Source organism: Aythya marila, assembly GCF_965140915.1.
Source record: "Aythya marila genome assembly, chromosome: 4".
Taxonomy (NCBI): Eukaryota; Metazoa; Chordata; class Aves; order Anseriformes; family Anatidae; genus Aythya; species Aythya marila.
This window is the reverse complement of record NC_139045.1, coordinates 48,163,967-48,179,196: the sequence shown is the minus strand read 5'-3', so window position 1 is coordinate 48,179,196 and position 15,230 is coordinate 48,163,967. Positions and strand designations below refer to the sequence as shown.

General features: G+C 37.0%; 1 protein-coding gene across 1 annotated transcript in view; it reads left to right on the top strand.

Moving 5' to 3' along the window:
- Positions 1–1,932: 1,932 nt before the first annotated feature.
- The window catches only part of CRACD (capping protein inhibiting regulator of actin dynamics), a 66,028-nt gene continuing 52,730 nt past the window's right edge, over positions 1,933–15,230 (top strand). Inside the window, exon 1 of the mRNA XM_082759016.1 lies at positions 1,933–1,962. The gene's annotated coding sequence lies outside the window, so the exon portion shown is untranslated. The remainder of the gene's footprint in view (positions 1,963–15,230) is intronic.

The window sequence follows — 15,230 nt, the reverse complement described above, 5'->3', positions numbered from 1 at the left end:
CTGCTGTCTGCAGGGCAGGGGCTGTCAGAGAGACTGGACTGGAAATGGCTTTTGATTGCACGGAGGATTTACAGGTATGAACTAATAAGGTCCTTGAACTGACAATTAATGGGAGCATGAAGGCTTTTCTGATGAAAAAGGGAATGCATTCATCCCTGTTTTGCTAGAACGTGACATGGTATCTTCTTGCAGATCACAAACTGTCCATGCCCTGATGGCTGCACGTGCTTTTCAGTACTGCCCATAAACAAGAGGGTAGTGCTGAGCTGATGTGTGAAAACTAGATCTGAGATTGATGTGCCTATATGAGATTTTTAGCATCTGGAGTTCCCAGTTACTCACAGCTACCAGCAGATCGAGACTTGCAGCTTGTCACAGCATATGAGTACCTTCCTTTTTTTTTTTTTTAACTGCAACTGACGAGCTCAGGATGTTTTCATATTACTTTTTCATGTTTCATTCACACCTTGGAGACATCCTGAGTGTTACGAGTAGTGCAGAGTCAACCGAGCGCTAACGTGCCATTTCTCAGCTTGAATTGACCTTGCCTTCCCCCAGGTGCGTTTTCTAGGATCACCACCAATCCTTTATCTGTGTTCTGGCAGCCTGAGAGCACCCACCAGCACTTCACCCATGAACTTCAGCAGCAGCTGAGTCCTGGGGCTAAGAATCCCACAGTTTAATACCTGCAAACTGATGGCAAGCTCTTCTCTTTGGATTCCCAATGGTTGAAGACCATACTTAGCCCTGTCTTGCCAAACGGAGGGAGTATGGTTCTGCTGATTCCCTGATTACAACGTTCCTACAAAACACTCATATTTGTAGCCACCTGAAATACAAGTGATTGTGTGAATGAATATAACAAATGCTATTTTATATCTGTTACAGTATGGGAATCGGTTAGATGCTGCAAGACACCTTTGGTACACACTTATTTTTAGTTACATACAAACTGAAGTTTCAAAATGCCCTAATACAAGCCAAAAAACTTTTAAGGGAACTTCTTCATCATGTTCTCATACAAACTTGCAAAGTTAGTTTCTTTTTTTTTTTTTTTCTTTTTTTTTAATTAAAAACTTAAAAGCCTTGTGAAAACAAAAGAAAAATTGTTGGGAATACTAGTTCAGTTGCTTTGTCCAATTTTATAGTTTGTTTTCACCTGTTTAAAATGTTCCTCTTTTGAAGTTTATTCAGCTAGATTACTATAGTTTGATTTTTTTTTTTTAGTAAGAAGCTTTATTAAAAAAGACATTCCATACTTCTTGCCAGAAAAGTGTTTTTTGTTGTTGTTGTTGTTGTTTTTTTACATACTGTAGTTGAAGGAATACCAGAGTTATGATAAGCTCTTAATTTAATTTTCAGAAGTTGGTTTTTTTTTTTTTTTTTTTTTTTTGAGAAGCTGGAGTCAAATACCACATTTTTAGTTCAGCCAAAACTACAGTAAAAACAATGACATATTTTTCTTGAGATATTATCGATTTAGAATTGCAGGATGTGGCTGTTTGGAAGGAAAAGTAAGAAAGTGTTGCTATTTCACTAGTTAGAAAGAGTAAAGAAAGGCCATTTTGTATGAAACTCTCAGAGGGAAATCTGAAGCTAATGAAAGTTTCTCTGGTTGCAATATGGTTTCTTTCTTTCTTTCTTTGGACTGCAAACACCTTAAACCATTTACAAGATAATAAGTCTGGAGTTGCTCAGCACCCTAGAAAGACAGAAAGAAAATAAATAAATAAATAAATAAATAAATAAAACAACAAAAAAAAAACCTTCTTAGTTCATCTTTCCAAGACTAGACTAAAATTCTTTGTTTCCCCCTTATGCCTAGACAGTCTGGGAGAAGAATGCTAACCACTGGTCCCTAGGATTGTATTCTGCATCCTGATCACTTATCTTAAAGAAAAATCTCCATCTGAGAGAGAGACTGTGTGAAAGTAGAGAACGACACATTCCATCTTTAAAAAGGTAAGGAAACACTTTTTCTGCTGGTCCTGTAGTGGTTTGTTGCTGTTGTTGTTTTTTTTCAATAAATTTTCTGCTGATCACTGTAAGTGATATCTTCATTTAACGATTGGTTAAGTTGAACGAAGTAAAAATGCAGATAATAAATACTAAAGCACTTATTTTAATCTGCATGTTCTAATTTATAAAAAACAAAGAGCATTTTCCTACTAAGTGCATGTATTACTGTACTTGGAACAATTTTTTGTGTAGCTTTTGTGCATTTTTTTGAGAAAAATGAACAAAACAGTAAGTACTGCACATGACATCAAATATTTTATTTCATTTTGACCTCTGAAGTTATTCTTAGCCATGCAAAGGTTTATGTAGTCTCCAGTCTACCAGACAACTCTAATTTTGCCAAGACAGATATATGGCATGTTTGCAGAATGCTGCCACTGGGAATTAGTGCTAAGTAATTGTCCACCATTTAGGCTTTTATCAGAACAGATCTGTGCTGTTTTCCTTTCTGCAAGGTTTTTGATTGATTGCTTATCTGTGAAATGTTTATAACCCTGCTTCCTTAGATGCTTCCGTTCTAATGAGTATTGGACAAAGCTGAAAACAGCTAAAATGCACTGAATTGTGTGTGTTTCCTCTGAAAGTGGAATGACAGCAGCAAAGGATTTTATCCATTCAGATTTTATTTTATTTAGTTATTGTCTGTAAGAAATATTGGAGTTATGATAGGTAATGACTTATTCCTAGAGCATCCATTCTGGAATATAGTCCTAGGGCAGACGTTCATCAGTGACTTTATCTATGAATGCCTACTCAATTTGCTTTAGCCTACAGTCAAAATTTGCTTGCAGGCTACTATCTTCCTTAGCATTCATCGTGTGCTGTTAATGCACTCTGTGTTTCTATAAAACTGGGGTTCAGGGTTTACCTGACGTAGAGATGCTGTCTTTGTTTTTTCAGGAAAAAAATAGTATATATATATATATTATATATATATATTTGGTTCTGTTTTTCGCAGTTATTTATGTCATTTGGGGAATCTGTCCTGTCTAACTAACCAATGTTACCCTGTAAATTAACAAAGACTGTTGTTATCTAAGAGCTCTGCCTTACATTTTAGTATGATAGTCAGAAGGTATGTTTGACTAGTGTGGTATGTGGAAAGAGAATGAATCATGGGCCGATATTGTCAACTTTTCTTAAATGATCAGCTGGAATGCTATGGCTTGATTTCATGGGAAAAAAATGCTGTTTTCTTGAGATAGTCATAGTTATGAGAATATTTTTTTTTTTCTGTCATGGAAACCTTCACCTCTGATAAAGCCACACAAAATTGTTTTCTGTTAAGGTAAAATGGGTAGGACATTTTCTATTTTTTAAAAGCAGAAAGTATGAAGTGTGCCACCACCAATGGAAGGTGCTTTGTGAATGCAGGATGCTTCCTGCCTGCTCCCTCTAACCTCAATTTTCTGTGACACTTGTGTGTAAGGATGGTAGGTTCTGACCTATCTTTTGTTCCTTTTTAATAGAGTTCATTTATTCATGCAATATGGCAGTTTTCAAATAGCACATTTTTCACTTTGCTGAGCCTCGGTACAATAACACGAAAATTCAGAGAGCAGCGTGCAAGTGGTAAGTTACAGTATTGTCTTCAGATTGGCTAAAATGAATTTTGTAATTGAAGTATACAAGACATATATTTCTGTATAGAATTTGCATGTAATTCTTATTCCAAGAGAATTAAAGCTAGCTTTTTTCCTCCAATGTACCCAGTGTTCTTTCGTAATCCTCTCTCCCACGTTGTTAGAATATTCTTTTTTGCTGCAGAAAACAGAACCAAAACTTTAATAGGAAATAATTTGTACTATGAGCAGATGTTTTGCTTATCTATGTGATTCATTTTGTTGTAAATGATTTGTAAATGTGACGTTAGTCAATTCCTGAACGAGTTTGTTGAAATTTAATATTTAATACATGAATTTTCTCTAGCTCTTTCTACAATTTCACATTTTCTAGGTTAAAATGCTTATGGCTTCAGATACATATTTATCCTCTCCTGGTTCTCCAAAGGGTTTGATTTTGCTTCAAGGTGTGCTTTTTTTTTTTTTCTCCATTCTTCATGGAGAATAGAAAAATCTTAGTTCTTTTCTGCCTTATTGAAGTTTTTGATTTATTTTGTATCATTCTAAACTGTTTTTCCCTTTATTCTGTTAATTTGTTTTCTTTCTGTCGGATCGCTTGTTCTTTCTGTTTACACAATTAAGATTTCTTACTTACTGTAACTGATTACTATGTTTGCACTTGATTGTGATCTTTCAGTCACTTCAGTGGAAGTACAAACTACAAGGATTTTCTAAAATGAATCACTGTGCAGTAACCAACTATGTGAATAATCTATTTCCTTGTTTTAATGAATCACAGAATCATTATGGTAGGAAAAGACCTTCAAGATCATCTGGTCCAACCATCCTCCTACCACCAGTAACACCCACTAGACCATGTCCCTAAACACCACGTCCAACCTTTCCTTAAACACCCCCAGGGATGGTGACTCCACCGCCTCCCTGAAGAAGAGGTCCTGCCAAGAGGTCTTGGTTTAGTCAACATTATGTCGCAGCATCTGTTCGTGATTCATTTTCTAAATTTCTAGGCTTCTTTTTGTTACACTTGCAATGAATTTTAATGATAATTAAAATAAGCTTCAATGTGAAAATCTGTGGAATGTGAATGAATTGGTTGTCTTCTCAAATTTAATATAGCAAAAACAGACAGGAAGTTTTTCACTGTAAACAGACTCTGATTTCATGCTCTTCTGCAACTTGGCCTTAGCTTGCTTTTGTGCAGAACAAAGTCATATCCTCATTATAGCACAGCGCAGGAGGCATCCTTGAACACTGGAGGAAGCTTCTCATTTAATCTGTGGTGTGCTCATATGCTGCCTTTGGTCGTAGTCAGAACCCAAGGTACCGTGCTGTAGAGCTCAGCTGGGTCACTCCATGCTCTCACCAAATGGAAAAAGCATCTAGAGAAGTCAGCTGGGCTTACTACAGGACATGTCTGCACACCACATGGCCCTCCCCAGTGTGTGTCCTGCTTAGAAAGAAGCAGTTGTTTTGTCCCCTCCATGACTGAGGAAAAACAACCAAGAAGATAATCGGAGAGTCACAGCAATCTGAAATAATGATTACACTTCTATGAAAAGTATTTTTGAATATGCAATTAACTGGTGAGTTCAGAGCCTGCAGAGCTGCATGGAACTGTGCAGCAGGAGTTGAAAACTCGTGTGGTTAAATTCATCTGCTGATGGTAGGGTGAAGAATACAGGACTTGCATAGTGAAATCCTGAAGATTTTGATGATCTGAAAAGTATGCTGTAAATATCAAATACTTGTTTAATACTTCATTTGGGTAATGTACTGGTTGTGTCTATTTTGTAATAATTATTAGCAGGGAAGTGGGAAGGCAATAGCAAGGTCGGCTGTAATGCAGAAGCTACACTGGCCTCTGTGAATTTTAAGCTTCCCAGGAGAGCCTAGAGAAAGCAAAGTGTATGGCACAGGCTGCTTTACAAAAATTTCCTCTTACAAGTGATACTGTCAGTGTGGAGAACAGAGCTATTTGTGATCAACTTGCTTTGAAATAATGGTAGCACATCTATAAGCTTAACAAGTTACCATATCATGGTTTTCACGTTCTTTAAAACTCTCAATGTACATGTATAACTTCACTAATTAACTTTCTCATCTGTTGTGTTTCCCTAGGAAGCTTTCCAGTATGCAAAAAACTTGTGTAGGTGCAAGAATTGTTTGTTCTTCCTTTACTTCCCTTGTATATGGTGGATGGTATATATATGTGTGTGTTAAAATCAGAGCAGTATTTATGTTCAGCCTCTAGATGCCTGTATGTTATTGAGTCTTTGTGCTTAATATAGTTTTAGAAAAATGAATATAACAGCTTCAAAGGCAAACCTAATTCTTGCAAAATGATTTGCTGGCAGTAGTGTTGCTGGGTTCTAATTAAATTCATTTCTTTATTTTAATTACCAAGTTATAACTGGAATTGAGGGTTTTTTTTGTTTGTACTTACATTCAATAGTACATGGTAAGTTTTCTATGCTCACCACAAGTATTTTGGGTCAGTTTGTATCTTGAAATAGTTCCCAAACCATGAGGCTTAACTGGTGCTTGATTTTTTTTTCAATTAGTTCAAATTTTCTTAGTCAAATTTTCATAAGGTCAGAAGTCACATTCAGAAAATTTGGATCAATTTCTGTTTGGACTTTTATTTTTGTGGTCCTGTTGATGTGGGAAGCTTTCTTATGCAATTATTCCAGGATTAGTTATCTGTATGTTCTTTTGCTGAATTCTGAGAGAATAGCAAGGAAGAATTCTGCAGGCAAAATGAAATGAGGGCAAGAGGTGAATTATGCTATTCTAGTTCTTTCAGAACTGGATCAACGAAAAGATTGTTTACAGATATTTTTTGTATTGCTGCCCCTACGTGAGAGTTTTAAAGTTCAGATTTGGATTTTAAGAATACTCAAGAATTAAAATGTATAGTTTTGGGACAGGCAAAAGCTGACATAAATCCTGGTTTGGTTTCACTAATGTAGTATTTCTGTTTGTGATGCATCCAGTTGACTGACTAATTTTGGAAGCTCTAATTTGGGAAAAAAAGAGAATCATATGCTTAGTTTTAATGTGATTTATTGCTTCCTTGAGCTGGAAGTTCACTGTGGCCCCAGGCTTTAGGACTAACTAGGATGGAGTGATAAAACTTCAGGAAATTCTAAAAGGAGAAGACATCCATGTATATATCAGAGGTAATTATAAGGCTTATTAAATTTGGTACTGGTTATTGACTCGCTATCTGGTCTGTATGCTTAGATACAGACTACGTGTCTCTGAATTTAAATTTTTACTCAAAATTCCCTGTGGCCTTCCCCCTTCCATCTGAATTAATCTCCCAGCTGAAATGCAGCTTGACATGCATGGCTTTTGAAGTGCCCATGCATCGTTTGCTATTTTTCCTTCTTGTTTCACTGCACTCTTTGATCTTGGAGATCTGCAACGTCCTGAAGTAGCAGTGGGCAGAGGTGTCTTCAAGACAAGATCTTTCTTCAGCCCCATCATCTGTATCGTTAAGTAGAAATGGGAGCTGAACTCTCCTAGTGTGGCTGGGTAATGTTTTTCACTGCAAGGTACTGCTGAGATTGCTTTATTTTTGTTGATGTAACTAAGGATAAAACAATATCATATAGCGCTGTTTTGTATCAGTGTTTTTCCATATGGCATATGTTACTGTTTAAAGAAAGACTTACTCGAAAGAGAACTGTTCTGGAGTTGAATCAAAAAGTAAGAAAAAATATTCAGCCTGTAGGCAAGCTTGTCTAGGGAAGCTCTTCAAGACCTTTTAAGGTGTTATTATAGTATGACTACAGTTTTTGAGAAGGACAATGCTGCAGTGTTTAATGGTTATCTTGTTAGATCTGGAAGATATTATGTTCCGTTATAATACTCCTGTGTAACATAGGCAGTAAAGTACCTCTTACTGAGCCTGTTAATGTAGTTGTTATCTCCTTGGTGAATCTTAAAGTATGGAAAACACCTAACTAGAGAATGTAATTTAAAAAAAATAAATTTCTATTAAAAGGTTTCTTTGCAGTTCTATAGCATTTAGGTAGTCAATACAGTGTTTTATACTTTAACACTGTTCAACACTCCTGTTCAAAACTACTGTTTAGTCTAGTGTTCATGAACAACACTGTAGTTATTGTGTTAAATAGAAATATTGGATATACTATTTAAAATTAATTATTATACTATTAAAATATTTATTACATATAATAGAAGTATATATTAAATGTTCCATAAATAAATAATACTATTAGTTGTCACTATTAGTGATCAGAGGAAGAAGTACAGACAGTAAGATGGAAAACACGTTTTTCACTATGTGACTTTCTTATTTAAGGGCTCTGCAATTCGTTGGAGTTGTGATTCGCTGGTGCTACTGCATTTTGTTATGAAGCACAGCTATAATTTCATTTATTAAGGATCTAATAGTGTAACAACTCCTGTACCCTCACAACAGTACAGCTGTTGTGTAGTTCTGAAGGAACCTAAAATGTAAGATACTTTACTGCGAGAAAAATGGCGATTTAAAAATAGGGAAAGCTTAAAGTCATGTTTGATTTCATAAACTCAGTGCCTATGTATATGTGTTCTGCTGTACTTCTTCTTACAGTAATATTAAAAAAAAAAAAAAAGCAAAACCCCCCAAATATGGCTGCAGCTGAAAGAAATACTCACAAAATGTTCACTCTTTGGCACTGGCTATTGATGACACAGATACTGTAAAAATAGATCGGCATTTTGGTTGTAAATTAAAGAGACAGAATATGTTTTAATTTTATTTACAGAGGAAACTTCTTTCTTCCTCAAATTATTGCAAGGAATCTGTTTCTGCCTGTGTCTGAAAGTTGTGGAGTTGACCAGGCTGGTCCCGCAGTTTCTTCTTACTGCAGATGGGTCTCCCAGTGTCTTTCTTACACTGTCTGGAGCATGTTTGATTGCTGGGACTAGAAAGTTCCAAACGTTTGTATAGGGAGTCTAAGTTACAGTTGTTTTTTGTTTTATGGCAGGATTTGGGTTAATGTTGTTTCTTTTGCTTCCCATTCTTTTTAAATTTTTCTCCATTATTTCAAGCTGTAGCAATGTTCAGCTTCATTCTAGTATTCTGTAAATGAAAGTCCTAGAACCTGGCTTTAAGAAGCAATACTATAGTTGGTTTATTTTGTCTTTCCTCTTTTAAGTGTAGGGCTGATCATTTTATTATATTTCTGAGTACCTTGTCTAGGTGAAAGTTCTTGCACTTCACATGTCCAGTTGTTTAATGTATTATATTGAGAAACTTTTCCTGATACTAAACCTAAACTTTCCTAGATACTAAACCTAAACTTCCTCTACATTTTATCCTAGAGAACACTTAAAGAGTCCTAAACAACCCTACTCCTTTCATTCCTATACAGCTGTGCCACAAAAACGGAAGTTTATTTCTGAAAGATGGATCTGTCTTTCTGGATTCAAAATATAGCCTTTTCTAGCCCCAAACTTTCCTCTATAAAGAGGAAGCTGCCTTAAGGAAATCTCCAGTGATGGAAACATGGAAAGGAATTTCAAAAAACTACATCATAAAGAGAACAATTCCTTTAGGTTCAACTTCAGGAAGTCGCTTGAGGATAAATTAATCTGAATTCTCAAATTGGGGTTTTGGTTTCTTAGTTGTATGTGTGATTAGTGAAAACAGTAATATCTGTGTACTTTACTTTGCCTGAAGTTGTATTAAATAGGCTTTTTCCCAAGTCATCTCCCCGGCTGCCTTCAGGGGAAGTTGCACCTTTGCAAGGAAATGGGCCCAGCAATTTTAGAATCAACAGACCAGGCAATACACAGAAAAGATTGTCACAGCAAAAGTGCTCATCATGAGGTACAACTTAATAACTTCTAATTCATATGAGGTACATAGAGGAAATTATATAGCCTTTGTGATGTCTATACAAAGTTGTAATTGGAAGAGCCTACAGTTCAGTCAGATGAAAGAGAATATGAATTTGTTTGAGTAAAGGAATACTGAATGCTCTTATGGAATTTTTAATTAAAAACAAACAAACATAAATTCATAAAAAGACTGACATAACTCACAAAATCACAGAATTTCTAGGTTGGAAGAGACCTCAAGATCATTGAGTCCAACCTCTGACCTAAAAATCTGTTAATCTGCAAAGAAATGTGACCTGTGTTGAGCACTGGTTACAGAAGCAGAAGTTAAAGTTGCTTTCTATTGCTTTAAAGGATTTGTAATCTATATCATCTAATTAAAAGTTAGGTCCAATTCCACCAATGCCATGTATCCTGTTAGCGCAACATAAGAGACCCAGGCTATTGACCTTTCTTGAGAGTGTTTGGCTCTTTTGGCAGCAGCAGGGTGTATAAATATTAGAAAGGTTTTTGTGGGGAAGATTTTCTTGTTTGTATTAAAAGAGATGGTTGATCTAAATACGAGATGGGAGCAGGGATTTTTAGATGCTTGCAGTTAATGACAATTATTGTTTTAAGAAGCTTGGAAGAACTGTTCAATGGCAGCTATTAAGAGGTAAAATACTGCTGAAGTTTGCTTCCCTAAATGTCATCACATGAGCTCATGAACTGCCAGTTTTCTGCTAATTTCATGACCTTGACTTTCAGAAGTCCCCAAATGAGGCAGTGATTTTAATCTTTATTTAGGATTCACATCTAGCTAATCTTGTTTCAATCCCTCTGCCTCCTTATTTTCCTCCCCCTTCTCTTCCCTCTGTCAGCTCTTCATTCTCTGTCAGTTTGCCTTGAAGTCCCAGAGTGGATGAGTCAGTGATTCCAATCTGTACCTACTTAGACAGCAATTCCCTTTTAGGGACAGCAATATCATGCTTTAGCTCAGCAGGCTGTCATGCTTCTTGAGAGATTTTGACATCTAGAACTTTCTTTTATTAGATATTGACTGTTTCACCCTTTTCTTCCTTTCGGAAAAGTATGGTCTCTGGGGTCTTTTCTTTTTAAATACCCTCTGCCCCTAAAAATCCCACTCCCCTTTTTTTTAAATAATAAAAAAGAACAGCTCTTGGCTGCACGGATACTACCAATCCATGAAGATCCAGCCTGCTTTAATCTTGTGTTGATCCCTCTCTTGTCATCCTTGTCTTTTCCTGCCCCCTTATCATCTGTCCATTCATTTTCAGGCACCTGAATATCCACTTGGCTGCCTCCTGCCTCCCACCACTCTTCAGTGGAGGAGAGGGAATATTTTTCTCCCTCGTGAATTCTCTTCATCAATAACAACTAGGAGAAAGCTGTAAGGGTGAAACGTAATATAGGTCTCTGCTCATTTTTTCTTATTGGCCAAAGTATTGAAAATGCTTCTGTTTCTTTAAAATGGCGTGGTACTTTGTGCTGTGACTACTACTGAACATGAAGTTATTTCGGTGAATAGAATAACTTCATGTGTGTTGAGGTGTGAGGTGACCTCATTGTTCCTAAATCTGTTCCTGTTTTGTAGCACTTTTTATTCAGTTCTACTCTTTCAGCTGCTCCAGTGTTATTATTTCTGCTCTGGTTGTGTAACAGAATCTTTGAAATGTCAAAATCATGGCAACAGAAGTTAGATGAAATGTAGCTGCTCCCCGATAAGACAATGATAGAGTAAAATTAAACAAGGTTTGTGGCTTAATAAGGTACGAAGTGACACTTGCCAGGTTTTACTCTGGCACAAGGATGTTGATTAATATGAGAGCTGCTTCTTTCCAACTGAGAGTTCTGCTAAAAACATTCAAAAATCACCATTTTGTCTTTGCTTGCACTAAATCAGGGCTTCAGAGCAATGTTGTATTAAAAATTCCAGTAAGTTAAGTTGTGTTTCCCTTCGAGCAGAGAGCTTTTCAGTCAGTGCTCACTCCAGGACAAAGGAGCACGTCCCCAGGCAGGGTCTACTCCAGTCAGTCCTCTGCATTTGTGCTGCTGCTGAGGACCTCGTTCTTGGGACTGTTAAGCTGGAAATGTCCAGTAGCAAGGAAACTGGACAATCAGTCCTCAAAGTTCACTCAGTCAGTGCCAGGAGCTTTGCTGGGTGTTACCAAGTAGAGCTTGTTTGAAGAAGCAGATTAGAAGGAGGTGAGTGTATATTCATTGCAAATGCCATATATTATATTGCCATATATTATGTTGACTCAAGAATTTTTCCATTTGGACCTCCAGCATTTAAGGGACAAAGAAGAGATGAGAGTCCAACTATGTTGCTTGAGAGCTCCCTTTATTGCCTGAGAGTAGTTCCCATGGGATGTGTTTTGTTTAAATGATGCATCTCCTCTTTTGTATCATTAGCCACCATTCAGAAACTCCCTGGCTCCCAGTGAAGTGACTTTTGCCTGGCTCATTGTCTGTCACTCTCTTTTACTTGATTTCTCTTACTAGCTTCACTATTCTGCATTGACTACACGTAGCTTGGCGCATTTGACTGAGTTGGTAATCTGTGTGTTGTTTTTTGTAACCAGCAGGTAAGTTTTCTGACCAAATGTGTTTCCCAAGTTAAAGGTCTGGAGCCCGTGCCAAATCTAAGCTTGCGTTAATAACCTCCATTACCTCCGACTTAAGGAAGTGATAACAGAAGACAGAAAGATGCAGTTTGTTGCAATAAAGCAAGAAACAAAATCTGATATCTGCAGTTACATATGCCAAGGTGTTAGCAAACTTGCCTCAATTTCCTCTCACATCCACAATAGGTCCAGATGCAATATAGACAGCTAAGCTGGTGAGAGGGGGGCAAAAACTTTGCTTTGCCATCAGTGAGTGTTATTGCTGCCAATTCAGTCATGTGAATTATGTAATTATTCTCCACAGAAGAAAATGTAAAAACAAAATATTTATCAGGCCCAAATTTTTGTTGGGTTTAACATGAATTGGACTTGTTTGGGGGAATAACTAGGACTTTTAAATGTCTACTGCATTACATTCTTCAACTATTAAAACCTACTTTCATGTAAGTCAATGGAAAAAATAAGTTTTATTTTTCTTTTTCAGCTTTGACTATGCGGAGTTAAATTTTGTCACTTTACCTTTCAATCCTCTTGCATTTAATGTTTTGATACATAAGAAAAGCTTGTGTTTCAGTTTTCATACCTGCTTAAACACCTCGTTGGAAAAAGGCTGTGGCACTGGTGACAGGTAGTTTGGGTGTCACTGAGCTAATGATGATATTAGGAAGTTACAGGGAGAGTGGTGTCTATCTCTTCATCACAGAAGGATTGTCCACCACGTCATGCTTGTTGTCTGAGTGGTGCTGTTCCTCAGCTGCAGTTACAAAAGTCCTTTGGCATCCTTGTGTGATGATTAAACACCGTGCTAATTGTCCTTGGCCAGGAGATTGTTTCATGGTCATTCATCCATCTCCAGCTTTGATGCAGATTAAGAAGTCATTCTAAAAGCTACTTTTTCATGCCTGGGCTTTTCAATATTGTAATGTTCGTCTCTTGGTCTCCAACTGGATCTTAGTCACAGTGTTTGAAATGATAAACTGCAAAGGACTTGAGCAGCTGCAGAACGTGCCCAGGGAAGTGACTGCAGTGTGATGCACAGAGCGATTGCTCAGGTAGCCAGAGAGCCTCTCTGATGCTCCTGAGCCTTACTGTAAGCTCTCATGGTCTGAACTGATCCTGGCTTGCTGGCTACAGGGCATAGTGCTCTGGGAGGGGGCTAGGTGGAGCAATCTGTTTGCTTCAGGGAATCTTGTTCTGACAGATGCTGGGGTGGAGGGAGCATCCATTTTTAGATGGGTCAAAAAGCCACGCATTTTGTTAGACCAGAATAGCTTTTTCTTTCTATCTTTTTCAGCTCTTTTTAATTAAAAATGAAATTGGGTGAAAGTCATTCTCTTGGCTCCTGAGAATGTTTCATTAATGAAATAAAATGTGTCCCTAAAGAAAAAAGTTGCTAAAGCCATTGTTACACGTAAGTCTTGATGTATCCACCAAAAAATCCATGTGAGAAATCTGAGAGGAGAGAGGGACAAGGAGGATATTACTCCAACATTCTTCATCTTATCTTCTTTCATTTTCAGTTCAATCCCAATTGTCTGCCTGTATTTTGGGAAAGTGATTATCTGTGTGTCTGTGTTTCCACTGCTTAGCAAAAAGAGGATGCTAAGTAGCTTGGGATTCTTAAATGCTTCTCCAAATAAACTAATAATGTGTGTTAAATTGACTTTACACAGGGAGATTTAAGAAATCAGATCCCATTGAATCTAATATGTACAATAGTTTAATTAAAATTCTCCTCTGTTGAAGGCTTTATCTTACTGAGCTCTAAAGTCTCTGCTATTGATGAAGTGCTGAGGACCTCAGTTTAAACCAGAAAATGACCATAAACTCCTTTGTTTTCACAATGAGAAAGTACAATCTTTCTCTAGACCCTGAGTTTTATGAGAAACACTTTGATCTAAACACATTTGGGATGTGGAAGCATAACTGTAACCACTTAATGTTCCTGGTCTTTGGGTAAAACTTACAAGTCATGATTTTAAACAAACCTCATGCAAGAATTGAAAAGACACCACTAAAACAGGAGAATTCGAGGAATTTTACTGCACTAGAAGCTACTTGAGTCCCAGGAGATTTGAAAATTAGACCACCCATGCTTAAATCCTGGTTGTAAAGATCTATTTGTGGAAGACTTGCACCTCTGCAAAAGGAGCCAGTTGAGCCATGCAAAGTTTTATCCAGAGTACAGAGAAGTACTGTAACAGTCTCTGGCTTAGACTGGGTTGATTGAGAACTGTGTGATGAAGTCTCTTTTAAGGTTTTATGTTGATGATTTTGTTGCTTTCCAAGAGGGGTCTGCATCATTGTTGCTTCCTTTATGACGATAATGTGGACTGTTTAACACTTGCCTCCGTTTTATGGTATTACAGGATGCTTCAGAAAACACTAGCGTCTAGCACAATTTTTCTTGGAAAATGCACCCTCCAGATTTCATGGTAGTTCTTGACATTTAACTATTCTTGTACAGCTAAAAACATGGATGACAGAGTAATTCCAAGATTTTTCTGACTTCTTAAAAATCGCTGGCGTTACTCATAGCACCTGTACCTTATTGCCCTTGTGGAAAAGGTAAGCTATTTTGGGCTTTGTAGCTGGGAAAGATTGAGCAAAAAGCAGTTATATAAACTAATGTAGCAAGTGAATTTTACATGAGAGGTCAGTCAGGAGGTCCTAGCAATCTGAATATCAATCTGAAATCACCTTGGCTAGTTAAAGCCTCCATGAAAAAAACATCTTCCACTGTTTCAGAAGGACTTTATAGTAGGAAGAGTGATAAATACAAAGAGTGATGAAATATCTGCTCCACTCGATTTGCAAGGCTGTTCTATAAGGTTCCTCTCACCTTACAATTTGTCCTTCACAGTTCTCTTAAAAGCAAACAGAACAACAAAAAAAAAGCCAAACCCTTCTCTCTGGTGATTTCATGGCTTTTGTTTCTTCCTCAGAGAAGATCAAGTCTGGAGTTTCTCTGACTTCGTCTGAAATTGTAGGGATGATCAATTTGTTTAAGAAACCTTGTAAGTACTTGACTTGTTCTGTAGCTTATGGAGCACACGATGTCCTGTCGTTCAAAAGCTCACTGTTAGATGTTTTTTTTATTATTATTATTTTATTTTTTGTGGCTTAGTTTGAAGTACTTTCAGGG